We start from the raw sequence: 10,904 nt of genomic DNA on the forward strand, positions 1-10,904 counted from the left end.
TAAACGTTGAAAAAAAAATTTTAAAAAAAAAAAAAAAAAGAAAAGAACATGTCAGATTTCCAATCTTTTCACCAGGTTGATGAGCAGATTCCTAGGATTAGGAATCAACTACAAGAAAGATGCAATGCACAGAGTTTTAGAATTGGTAAAATGCAGGGAGAGAAAGTAAGAGAGCAGGAAGGGAGAAGAGAGGACAGGAAGGAGGGGGCAGGAGAGAGGAAAGACACAGAACCCAAATGCATGGTTGAGTTCAACTTCACACCAAGCTCAACTTTGTACCTCTGAACTTTGTAGGGGTTCAATTAAATGCCAAGTCTTAATCTAGGATAGCAAAATAATGTGTGTGTTAAAATTGAAACCATCCTGCTCCCCATCACCTACAGGATGAAGTTCAAACACCCTAGCTTGGCAATCAAGACCCTAAACAGTGTGGCCCCAAAAGTTTTAAGCTGTTCCCACTACTTATAGGAATGTTTCCCTTGATTCCATCTGGTCCACTTGCTTTTCTACAAAGGTACCTTGCTAATTCCCCCTCCTGGGCTTTGTGTATGCACTTGCCCCATCTGGCTCTCAAATGTTTAAACTTCAAGTTCCATCACCCCCACCCCATCTCTTTTGTTTGCTGCTCACTCTAGCATACCTAGGAGCTGAGCCAGGATAGGGAATAAAAGCTTACAGCCCTACAGCATGTACCGCAGACCAGACACTGTTCTAAGCAATCTTCTCTTTGGATGCTGCAGAGGAATTCCTACTTCCAGGACTACCCACCGTACTGCCCTCATGAAACAGAAGCAGAACTCTGGGGCCAGCTAGGGTCTGCCAGTGTGATAGTGGCATTTGGTTCCCTTCATCTTGGAGAGCAGAAGTGCAAAGACAGAGCCCAGCCAGGAGAGCGATAGGGGTAAAGAGCAACCTCACAGATTCAGCTGAGGGCCACTGTGAGGGCAGGGGTGGGGTAAGGAGAGCTGAACTCAGTCGCAGGGTGTGGGGGAAGGGCTTGTCAGCCCACAGTGACCTTCAGGGCTGGAGAGAGAGGGGAAGAGGAAGCACATTTTAGCTGCTCCTCGCTCACGGCTTCCTGAAGGCGGGGCTCCTGTTCCCTGGTGCACGTCAAGCTTTCCTCTGGGCTCACAAGGAGCCACGCACTCACATACCCACATGTGGCCGAGGTCCAAGGCATGCAGCACTGAAACTGCTAGGGACTCCGTCCCCCAAATCCTTCTGGATGCTGAAAAGGAGGCTTTGATTCATATGTTGAGACTCTGGCTTCGTAGTAACCTCATTTCCCCAGCTTGGAACCAAATTCTCTGAAGAGCTGGCCAAAAACCTTGGCCCGTGTGAACCTCTCTAGAGTTTCTGGCTTCAATAGCAGATTCATTTTGAATCTAAAATTGTTTGTTGAATACAGAACCGGCTCTCTTTAGCTTCCTTTCCTCTCTCTTCATTTCCTGTTTCCTCTTCTCCCTGTCTCCTTAGCGTCTGCTCAGTTATCAAAGAACTGCAGTGCTATTTTCAGGAATGTTCTCAGGCCAAGCCCGTGGAATGAGCCCCAGGCTTGAGTGTTCTGGGGCGCCCGCAGCCAGGTCGCAGTTCTCTTCCCAAACCGAACACCATAATCCTTAACCAACGTCCCTGGCGAAATTAATATTCTTTATGGACCCAGTTTCTGATTATATCCATCATCACCCCCCCCCCCCCTTCTCCAGATCTAATCACAGTGGTATTAGAATAGAGTGCCTGAGAAAGATTTTGGAATCAGACAGTCCTGCGCTTAACTCTCAACGTTATCATTTGGGCTTGTTACTGAGTTTTCCCATCTGTAAAATGGGGACAATGGCAGCTATTCTGGAGGCTTGCTAGGAGGATCAAATAAGAGGATGTATGTGTAAAGAGAACACTTTATTCATCTGAATTCCTCTTAGGAAGGTAGAGCTGTGTTTGTGGAGAAAATGCTAAGCGCTAGAAGTAGAAACTGAGATCCTTAGGGCCGGAGGTGGGTGGGACCCTCCCAGCAAGACAAAGGGAGGATTTTGTTTGCAGCTCCAGAAAGGAAGTGGGGGGCCAGGAGAGGGCGGAAGCCCTGGGCTCCTGAAGTGATCCCTCCCCGTGTTTACACCCTCCCTCCACCAAAATCTCGAGTCAGGTTTACCAAATTCATGGAGTACGTGAAATAACGAAGGAAAACAGAGAAGGGACTGAGTCTTGTCTCCAGGGAGCTGTGGGGCAAAACTATGGTAGCATTTCAGGAACAGGGAGGTGGGGGCAGAGAACACCTAAGGACAGAAAACTCAGGGACCCTCCTGGAAAGAGTATTGGAACTTCAAAGGCCATGAATCTCAGAACCAGATTTCTCAGGGGTAGGAGGCACCAACAGACAACCAGGCTAACCAGTCATGACACTGTACCTTAATATTATTATTCCCTATGTGGTGCTTTCCTGGGTCTTTCCTTCTTGATCTACAGTCTCACTTAGACTTTATTCCCTCCAAGAAGCCTTTTCTGATTTCTCCAATGTGGGTTAGAACCTTCAACTCTGAGTTTCTCCCATGAGTTCTTATCATAGGAGTGTTCACCCTGAGTTATAATTGCTTATTTGAATATCTGATCTCCTATGAGACTATACTCCATTTGGTCAGAGCTAAATCTCTGATACCACTGTGTTCCCAGATGTGTCACAGCCTCTGACACATCATAGGTTCTTGTTATCTGTTCAGTGCACTAGGATAAAGTAGAAAAAGCAGTCTTTGGTATCCTATAAAAACCAGATTCAGGTTCTGATTTTAATATTTAAAAGCTGTGCAACTCTGGGCATGTAACCTAACCTCTCTGAGGCTCAGTCATCTCCTCTGTAATTAGGATGGAAGGTGCTGGGTCAGTGTAAGGATGGAATCAGCAGATGTTTATTCCTCAACTTACTCTCTTATATTTGGCCCATCCCTTCCATCCACACATCCCTACCAAGTCAAAGCCCCCAGCACCTTACAAACTCCTACTTTTTCCTCCTTACTTCACACTGTGCCTCTTGGATTTATGAAGCTCTTCTTCTGTACCAGACAATATTCCAAACTAAGAGTCTTCAAACTACAGCCCATGGGCCATGTATATATAGCTTGGCACCTGTTCTCATACTATTCATGAGCTAAGAAAAGTTTTTACATTTTTAAATGGTTGGGGGAAATATAAAGAAGAATATTTCTGGGGCTCCTGGGTGGCTCAGTCGGTTAAGCGTCCAACTTTGGCTCAGGTCATGGTCTCGCACAGTTCGTGGGTTTGAGCCCTGCATCGGACTCTGTGCTGGCAGCTCAGAGCCTGAAGCCTGTTTCAGATTCTGCGTCTCCCCCTCTCTTTGCCTCTGTCTCCCTCCCTTTTTCTCTCTTTCTCTAAAAATAAATAAACATTAAAAATTTAAGAAAAGAAGAATATTTCATGACACATGAAAATGATTTGAAATTCGCATTTCAGTGTCCATAAAAAACTGTCTATTGGCCCAGAGGCACACTCATTCCTTTCCCTATTGTCTATGGCTGCTTTTGCACTGCAGTGGCAGAGTTGAGTAGCTGTGGCAGAGACTGTATGACCACAAAGCTGAAAATATTTCCCACCTGACACCTTATAGAAAAAGCTTGCAAATCCACATTCTAAGCAGTTCCCATGTCGATGGTTATGAAGTTCTCCTTAGTGCGGTATGAAGTCAGTATCATTATTGCCCTCATTTTACAGTTGAGGAGCCTGAGTGGAGAGGTTAAGCAATATAGCCAGGGTTTCACAGCTTGTAAATCAAGTTGGGATCAAACTCTTGCTGCTCTGAAGTGGCAAGAGGACTGGAGACAATTGCAGATAGCCTCTGCACCACGCTGGGGAGTCTGGCTGTGAAGGTTCTTGATCAGGGAGTCACGTGATGACGCAAAATCTTAAAGTGATCACTGCGGCCACTGAATCAGAGGAGAGAGCATGACAGAAATAACAAAGAGTAGGCACGATGAATTTGAACACTGGGGCTCAGCTTCCCGGGTTTGATTGCAGACGGCCGCTTATCTGTGTGACCTTGGACAAGTTATTCAACCTCTCCCTGCCTAATTTCCTTAGCTCTCCAATGGGGAGAATAATAGAATCTAGACTTTCTCTTACGGGGTTGTTGTAAAGACTGGAATGGAAACTTTTGTCTTATTAGTCTGTCTTGAGGCACAGAGCCGCCTCTAGACATTCGCTGTGGTCATGCCTGTTATTCATCCTGACACGAAGCCACTGCTCCCTCTGTCCCAGGCACCTTTCCAAGCAATCAAGATACAAAGAGGAAGAAAGACAAAATCACCAGACCTGCTTCCTGCACGTAAGTAGCACACGGTCCACTGACTGGCGCAGGAGAGAAAGTCAGCACCTGGAAGCATTGTCACAGGCGCTATGATGGGCCATCACAGGAAGCAGAGACAGGAAGACCTCATTCTGGCTCTCCCTTCGACGGCTCAGGCTCTCACTCCTTCCAGAACACACCAGGCATCCTGCTGGGTTTGTCCCATGTGCTCGTGCAGGCCTAAATGGGGAAAAATACAAGCACAGGCAGTTGTCCAACGCCCTGGCATGGAGCTATGTCTGTAAGACTATAAAGCACAAATCAGCCCAGGGTACAAGACCCCTGGGAGAACCTGGGCCACAGAATTATTTGGCCACTTCCACCTGCCAAATCACAAAACAACAAATTCACAGGAAGGGCTGTTGATGCTGAAAAAGCCTAGCAGGTTCCAACCTGGAAACTCGTATTTGTCCTTACTAATGTGCCTTTGAGGTACAGCAAAATCCAGGGCAATTAGGAATTTCACCGTATAATAGGCCAGCATCACCTGCTTGCTTTTTTTTAACTATTGTTTATTAGTTTCTGATTTGTTATTTAGAAGTGTATATTTATGTGTGCACATGAAGCTATGCATAGAAGATTGGAAGAATACACCAGTGGCTTTCAACTAGGATGGGGGTGGAGCCATTGGCATGTGAAAGAAGAAAGAGGCTGTTTACTAGTATCACCTAACTTTTTTCCCCCAAATACTCATATGCTTGCCTTCTCCCTCAGGTATAATATCTTAAGCGTAGGCATATTTTAAAAGCTCCCCAAATAATCCCCATGTATGCCTTTTTCTTCCACTCCCATCCCCTGCCTGATGTATAACCATTAACCTACACCAAATGTTAACAGTTATATCTGAGTATTGGCATTATACTTTTCCTAAAAATTCATCTTTTTTCTTTACCGGTGTTATTAAAATTCTACCACGAACATGTAGGCTAGCACAGTAATTATATGTGTTGGTTCTGGAGTCAAACTGTTGGAAGTTCAAACCTAATCATGGCAGGTCACTGTGCCTCTGTGATCTCATCTGTAAGAGGAGAAAAATAACAGTAGCTATCAAACTGGGTTCTTGTGAGAAGTAAATGCCTTCGCACACAAAAAGTTCTTAAAGCAGTGCCTGGCATGTAGGCTATTCGACAGGAGTTACCAGCACTATTAACACATAAGAAAAAAATAGCAATCCATTTTTAAACTGTAGAACATTTTGAAAATAAAAAACATAAAGAAGGGAAAAATAGAGTCCCTGATGCTTGCATGTTTTTGAATATTATGGATGCTGGATGGCAAGCTCATGCTGTGTTTTTTCCATCTGTGAAATGGGAAGACAGTACTCTACTGGGGGCGGGGGGGCAGTGGGATACAGAGAGCTGTGAAAGGGCTCCCTAAACTTACGGTGGAATTAAAAAGTGAGGGATGGTTGTTACTACTCGGAGTAGCAGTAACGCAGCATAAAAGAAAAGCTACACCGGCCGAGGGGCCAGAAGGCTAATGGTGGCGGGAAGGAGATGGCTGGGCTTTCCCTTCCATCTCATTGGTTCCAGCCCAGAAACCCCACCCTGGCTGGAGAGAGAAGATCTGGGCCTCATTGAAAGGCACCCCAACCATTCTCTTTTTTGTCAGACATTAATGGGCACTCTGCTTTGTGTATGCATCTTTCTTCTCTTTCAATTCATGTTTGCATTTGGCATCTCTGTGTCATTACTGATTAGCAAGTTGCAGGCAACTTTATAGCTAATATTCACTGATGCCAGGCGCTGTTCTAAGAGTCACCATAGTAACTCATTTATCCTCCAGGCAACTTGAGAAGACACCTTTTTATTACCTCCTCTTTCCAGAGGAGGAAACTGAGGCATGGAGAAGTTAAATAACTTGCACAGTCTGTAGGTGACGGATCTAAGATTCAGACTCTCGTGGTCTCGCTGCAGACTGTTGATGCTTTTAGTCACTAGACTAGAATTCGTTTCAGACTTGATGACAATCAAGACAATTAGGGGAGAAGAGGCTCCAGGAAGTCTACTGCACAGCAGTGCTCTCCGATCTGGGGTGACTACCCTGTGCGGAGCATTTGCTGAGACTGCGATGTCTCAGAGCCTCTATCTGCCGGCTGACCTCAGCCCTGAGATCCCTTCTGGGTCCACGAGCGCTGGCAGAGCCAGGAGAGAAGTCCAGGCGATCTGACTCCACAACCTCTCCTGCTCATCATGAACCTAAACGGTCTTGAAAGGAGCATAAATTGGTAAAGGGTTTTCGGAAACAAATGTTGACACAAGCTGTTGGTGTTCATGGAGACTCCGCATTCAGAATCCCTTTCCATCTCATGCCTCTGGCAACTGGTGAGTATGACTGTAAACACTTCGGTGTCCAGAAGCAAGTTGCCAAAGACCCCCTTTTTGAAGGAAGAACACCCGGCCCTCACTGCCGGGGATGCAGCCGAGATCATTCGATGCCCGGTGATGTCTGCTGCTCTGACAGTTCCTGGGATCCATTCCTTCAGGAGTTTGGACAGCATCTGCTCTGAAGGTGGCCTTTCCTCTCCCAGAATATGATGTCACTCTCCAATCCTAAGCCTCAAATGGTTTGCAGATTTTCTGGGGTGACTATTTCCTGTGTTCTGAGATCCCAGGTGGTGAGAGCATTCTGCCTGAGAATTGTGGACAGCGTTTACATGGAAAGCTGCTTATATCAATTAGGATGGGGCTGGTGGCAAGGAATAGACTACACAGCCCAAGGGGCGCCTGGGTGGCTTGGTCGGTTAAGCGTCCGACTTCGGCTCAGGTCATGATCTCATGGTCCGTGAGTTCGAGCCCCACGTCGGGCTCTGTGCTGACAGCCCAGAGCCTGGAGCCTGTTTCAGATTCTGTGTCTCCCTCTCTCTGACCCTCCCCCGTTCATGCTCTGTCTCTCTCTGTCTCAAAAATAAATAAACGTTAAAAAAAATTTTTTTTTAAAAAAAGAACACATGGCCCAAGCTCGCATACACAATGAAAGGGAGTTTGTTAACTCATGTAACTGAATCGTCTCTGGGTAGATTTCAAGCCAGGATGGACTCAACCACGTCACAAAAGACCCAGCATTTTTATGTCTTTTCTCAGCTTTCTATGATGTCAGGTTCATTCCAGGGCTGGTTCCTCTCAAAAGAGCAAGTGGACTCCTGGAAGCCTCAGGGAGCATGCTTCTTTGTTCATTTTGAGTAGAAGGAGTAGCTGTCCCAAATTATTAAATGTAAGTCCTGGGCCCCTGATGGGGTCATCTAAGGTCAAATGCCCACCCCTAAACCAATCACCGTGGCCATAAGCAGACCACAATCAGTTTTTTGTTTGTTTTTTATGTTATTTTATTTATTTATTTTAATTCGAATCCAATTTTTTTTTAATTGGTGTGTGTGTGTGTGTGTGTGTGTGTGTGTGTGTGTGTGTGTAACTGACAGTCTCTTATAGTCTTACTTCCATGAGTGGCTGCAACCATGGGAAAAGGGGAGGGGAACCAGTCCCGAGAGGGAGGGATCATGTTCACAACATTCCCCTCACACACAGAACTAAACAGAGGAGCACGGTCACTACCATGGTTAGAAGCTGGCGGTATGGGGGGCACCTGGATGACTCAGTCAGTTAAGCATCTGACTTCAGCTCAGGTCATGGTCTCGAGGTTCATGGGTTCAAGCCCTGAATCAGGCTCTCTGCTGTCAGCTCAGAGCCCACTTCACCGCTTCAGATGCTCTGTCTCCCTCTCTCTCTCTGCCTCACCTCTGCTCATCCAGCACTCTCTCTCTCTCTCTCAAAAATAAATATTTAAAAAAATGTTTAAAAAGGAATGAGGAGGAACAAGTGGGGAACAGAACTATTGCTGAAAAAATACAGACCCTCCATAAACTGCAATGCCTAGGGACACTGGATCTGCTTCGACCTAAGAGGCATCAGATCAAAAGTAGTTTAGGAAGGCTGGAACCATCAGGGATGGAAGGAGGAGGAAGACAAAGGCTGTTCCTCCAGGGAGAAATTATACTGCCTCCCCCCAGCTTTTCTGCCAGGGTGCACTGGTGCCTGAATTTCTCCTAACAGTTTGCTTGTAATTCATGCTTAATCTCCATCAGCTTCTTCTAGATGACATCCTAGGAGCTGGCATGTGTCGTTCTGCTCCCAAGGAGTGCAGACTCAGAAGTCCTGAGGATAAACACAAGGTCCCCTTCTTGCTCTCCTCCATCTCCTAGTTTGCATCACAGAGGCTGTAACAGCAGACCTTGGCCAGCAGTGTCTTGACAAAGCACATAGGGGTTGCTGCCAGCCTGGCCCTCCTCCCAGAGGACTTTTCTGTCCCCCCGTAGGTCTCAGAGCACTACCTTCTTGTGCTTCTTCACCTCCTCCGGCATAGATGGCTTGTGCACCTGTGTATCATTAAAACACCTTGATGCCATCAGAGATAGCCACACCAGAGGCCATGTCTCTGGAAGTGAAAAGGAGATGGCGAGGAGAGCCAGAGAAGGTGAGAGTCACTGTACTGCTGCCAGGACGCAGACCACAGCTGCTTTCAGTCAATCAGTGGACCCCTGGATCTGGAAAGTGAACACCATGCTCCCCCCAGTACACTGTTCTTTTGATTTCTCATGGCCTTTTCCGGAGCCATGAAAAATACCAAATATGGTTCAATAAAGCAACAAAGTAAATGGCAACTACATTCTTCTAGTTATTCAAGTCAAAAACCTTGGAATAATTCTTGACTCCTTCATTTCTCTTAGCCGGCCCCATGTGCAGTCTATCATTAAACCCTATCAGCTCCATTACAAAATGCATCAGGAATCTGACCCCTTCTCACTTTATCCATGGTGTTATCCTGGTCTAAGCTGTCTTCATCTTCCATCAAAATATTGTCCCCTGCTTTCTCCCATGTCATCTCATCTACCGAGAAGCCAGAGGAATCCTTTTATTTATTTTTTTAAATGTTTATTTATCTTGAGAGAGAACATGAATGAGTGGGGGAGGGGCAGAGAGAGAGAAGGAGAGAATCCCAAACAGGCTATGCGCTGACAGCGTGGAGCCCAACATGGGCTCAATCTCATGAATTGTGAGGTCATGACCTGAACTGAAACCAAGAGTCGGACGGTCAACCAAATGAGCCACCCAGGTGCTCCCAGAGTAATCCTTTTAAATTTTTTTTTTTTTTTTTTCAACGTTTATTTATTTTTGGGACAGAGAGAGACAGAGCATGAACGGGGGAGGGGGCAGAGAGAGAGGGAGACACAGAATCGGAAACAGGCTCCAGGCTCTGAGCCATCAGCCCAGAGCCCGACGCGGGGCTCGAACTCACGGACCGCGAGATCGTGACCTGGCTGAAGTCGGACGCTTAACCGACTGCGCCACCCAGGCGCCCCCAGAGTAATCCTTTTAAATAGTAGATCATATCACATCACTCCTCAGCTCGAAAGCCCCCAGTGGCTCACGTAACACTCCAAAGAAGAGTCAAAAGATATAACAGTGGCTTTGGAGACCCTATATGTTCTAGCTTTTTACCTCTTCAATTCCATCTCCTACTACTTTCTCCTTGCTGATTCTGCTTCAGCCAGACTTGTTTCTCACTGTAACCCCAAAATATCAAGCGTACCCCCACCTTACAGCCATCCTATGTGCTATTCCTTCCGCCTGCAACACCTTTCTTCACAGTATCTTCTTGGCTCATTCCCTTTCTTCAAAAGTTGATGTTATCAGAAAGATGTTACATGACCCCGTGTGAAGACATACCTAGTCTATCTTGAAGCCACTGACCTGGATTTTCATCGCACTTACCACTAACTAAAATATGTAAGCATTTGTTTACATGTCGTTTTTTCCCATACTAGAATAAAAGCTCTATGATAACAAGGTCATTTACCACTATATCCCCAATATCTAAAACAGTGAAAGCATTCAATAAATAGTTACAGAGAATGAATAAAAGATTTTTAATGTTTATTTACTTATTTTGAGAGAGAGAGACAGAGACAGAGAGAGAAAGAATCCTAAGCAGGCTGCATACTGTCAGCATGGAGCCTGATGCCAGGCTCAGTCTCATGAAGAATAAGATCATGACCTGAGCCAAAGTAAGGGGTCAGATGCTTTGCCAACTGAGCCACCCAGGTGCCCCAGATTTTGAACAAATAATACACCAAAGAAGAAATAGCTAACAACAGATGAAAAAACGTTCAGCCTTTTCAAGAAGCAAAGAAATTGGTTGATTTTTTGTTGGCCATGGCAATATTTCTGCCTATTAAATTGGCTAGAACAATCAAATAATAAATCCATTACTGTTGATAACAATGAAATTGGTATTTTCATGTATTCTTGGCAGTCTCACTGATTCATTAAGTAGATATTTATTGGGTATCTACTATATACCAACTGTTGTGCAATTTTCCTGTATATTCCCTAATCCATAATAAGGTCCAAAGTCTGTGTATTTGTCAGGATAGAATAGTTCAGCTGTGGCAACAAATTAACTCTGGAGTCCTAGAAGTTTAATATAACAAACATTGACTTCTTGCTCTCTCAGCCTACCTTCCTCAGGTTGGTAGAGAGGTAAGGTTTACGTGTCC

The 10,904-nt window shown here is 45.5% G+C and overlaps 1 pseudogene; it reads right to left on the reverse strand.

Moving 5' to 3' along the window:
* Positions 1 to 8,255: 8,255 nt before the first annotated feature.
* On the reverse strand, positions 8,256 to 8,795 carry LOC112863312 (cofilin-1 pseudogene; annotated as a pseudogene).
* Between the last annotated feature and the right edge of the window lie 2,109 nt (positions 8,796 to 10,904).

The sequence above is a fragment of the Puma concolor genome, chromosome B4 (assembly GCF_028749965.1).
Source record: "Puma concolor isolate L17-30 chromosome B4, mPumCon1.1.hap2, whole genome shotgun sequence".
Classification (NCBI taxonomy): Eukaryota; Metazoa; Chordata; class Mammalia; order Carnivora; family Felidae; genus Puma; species Puma concolor.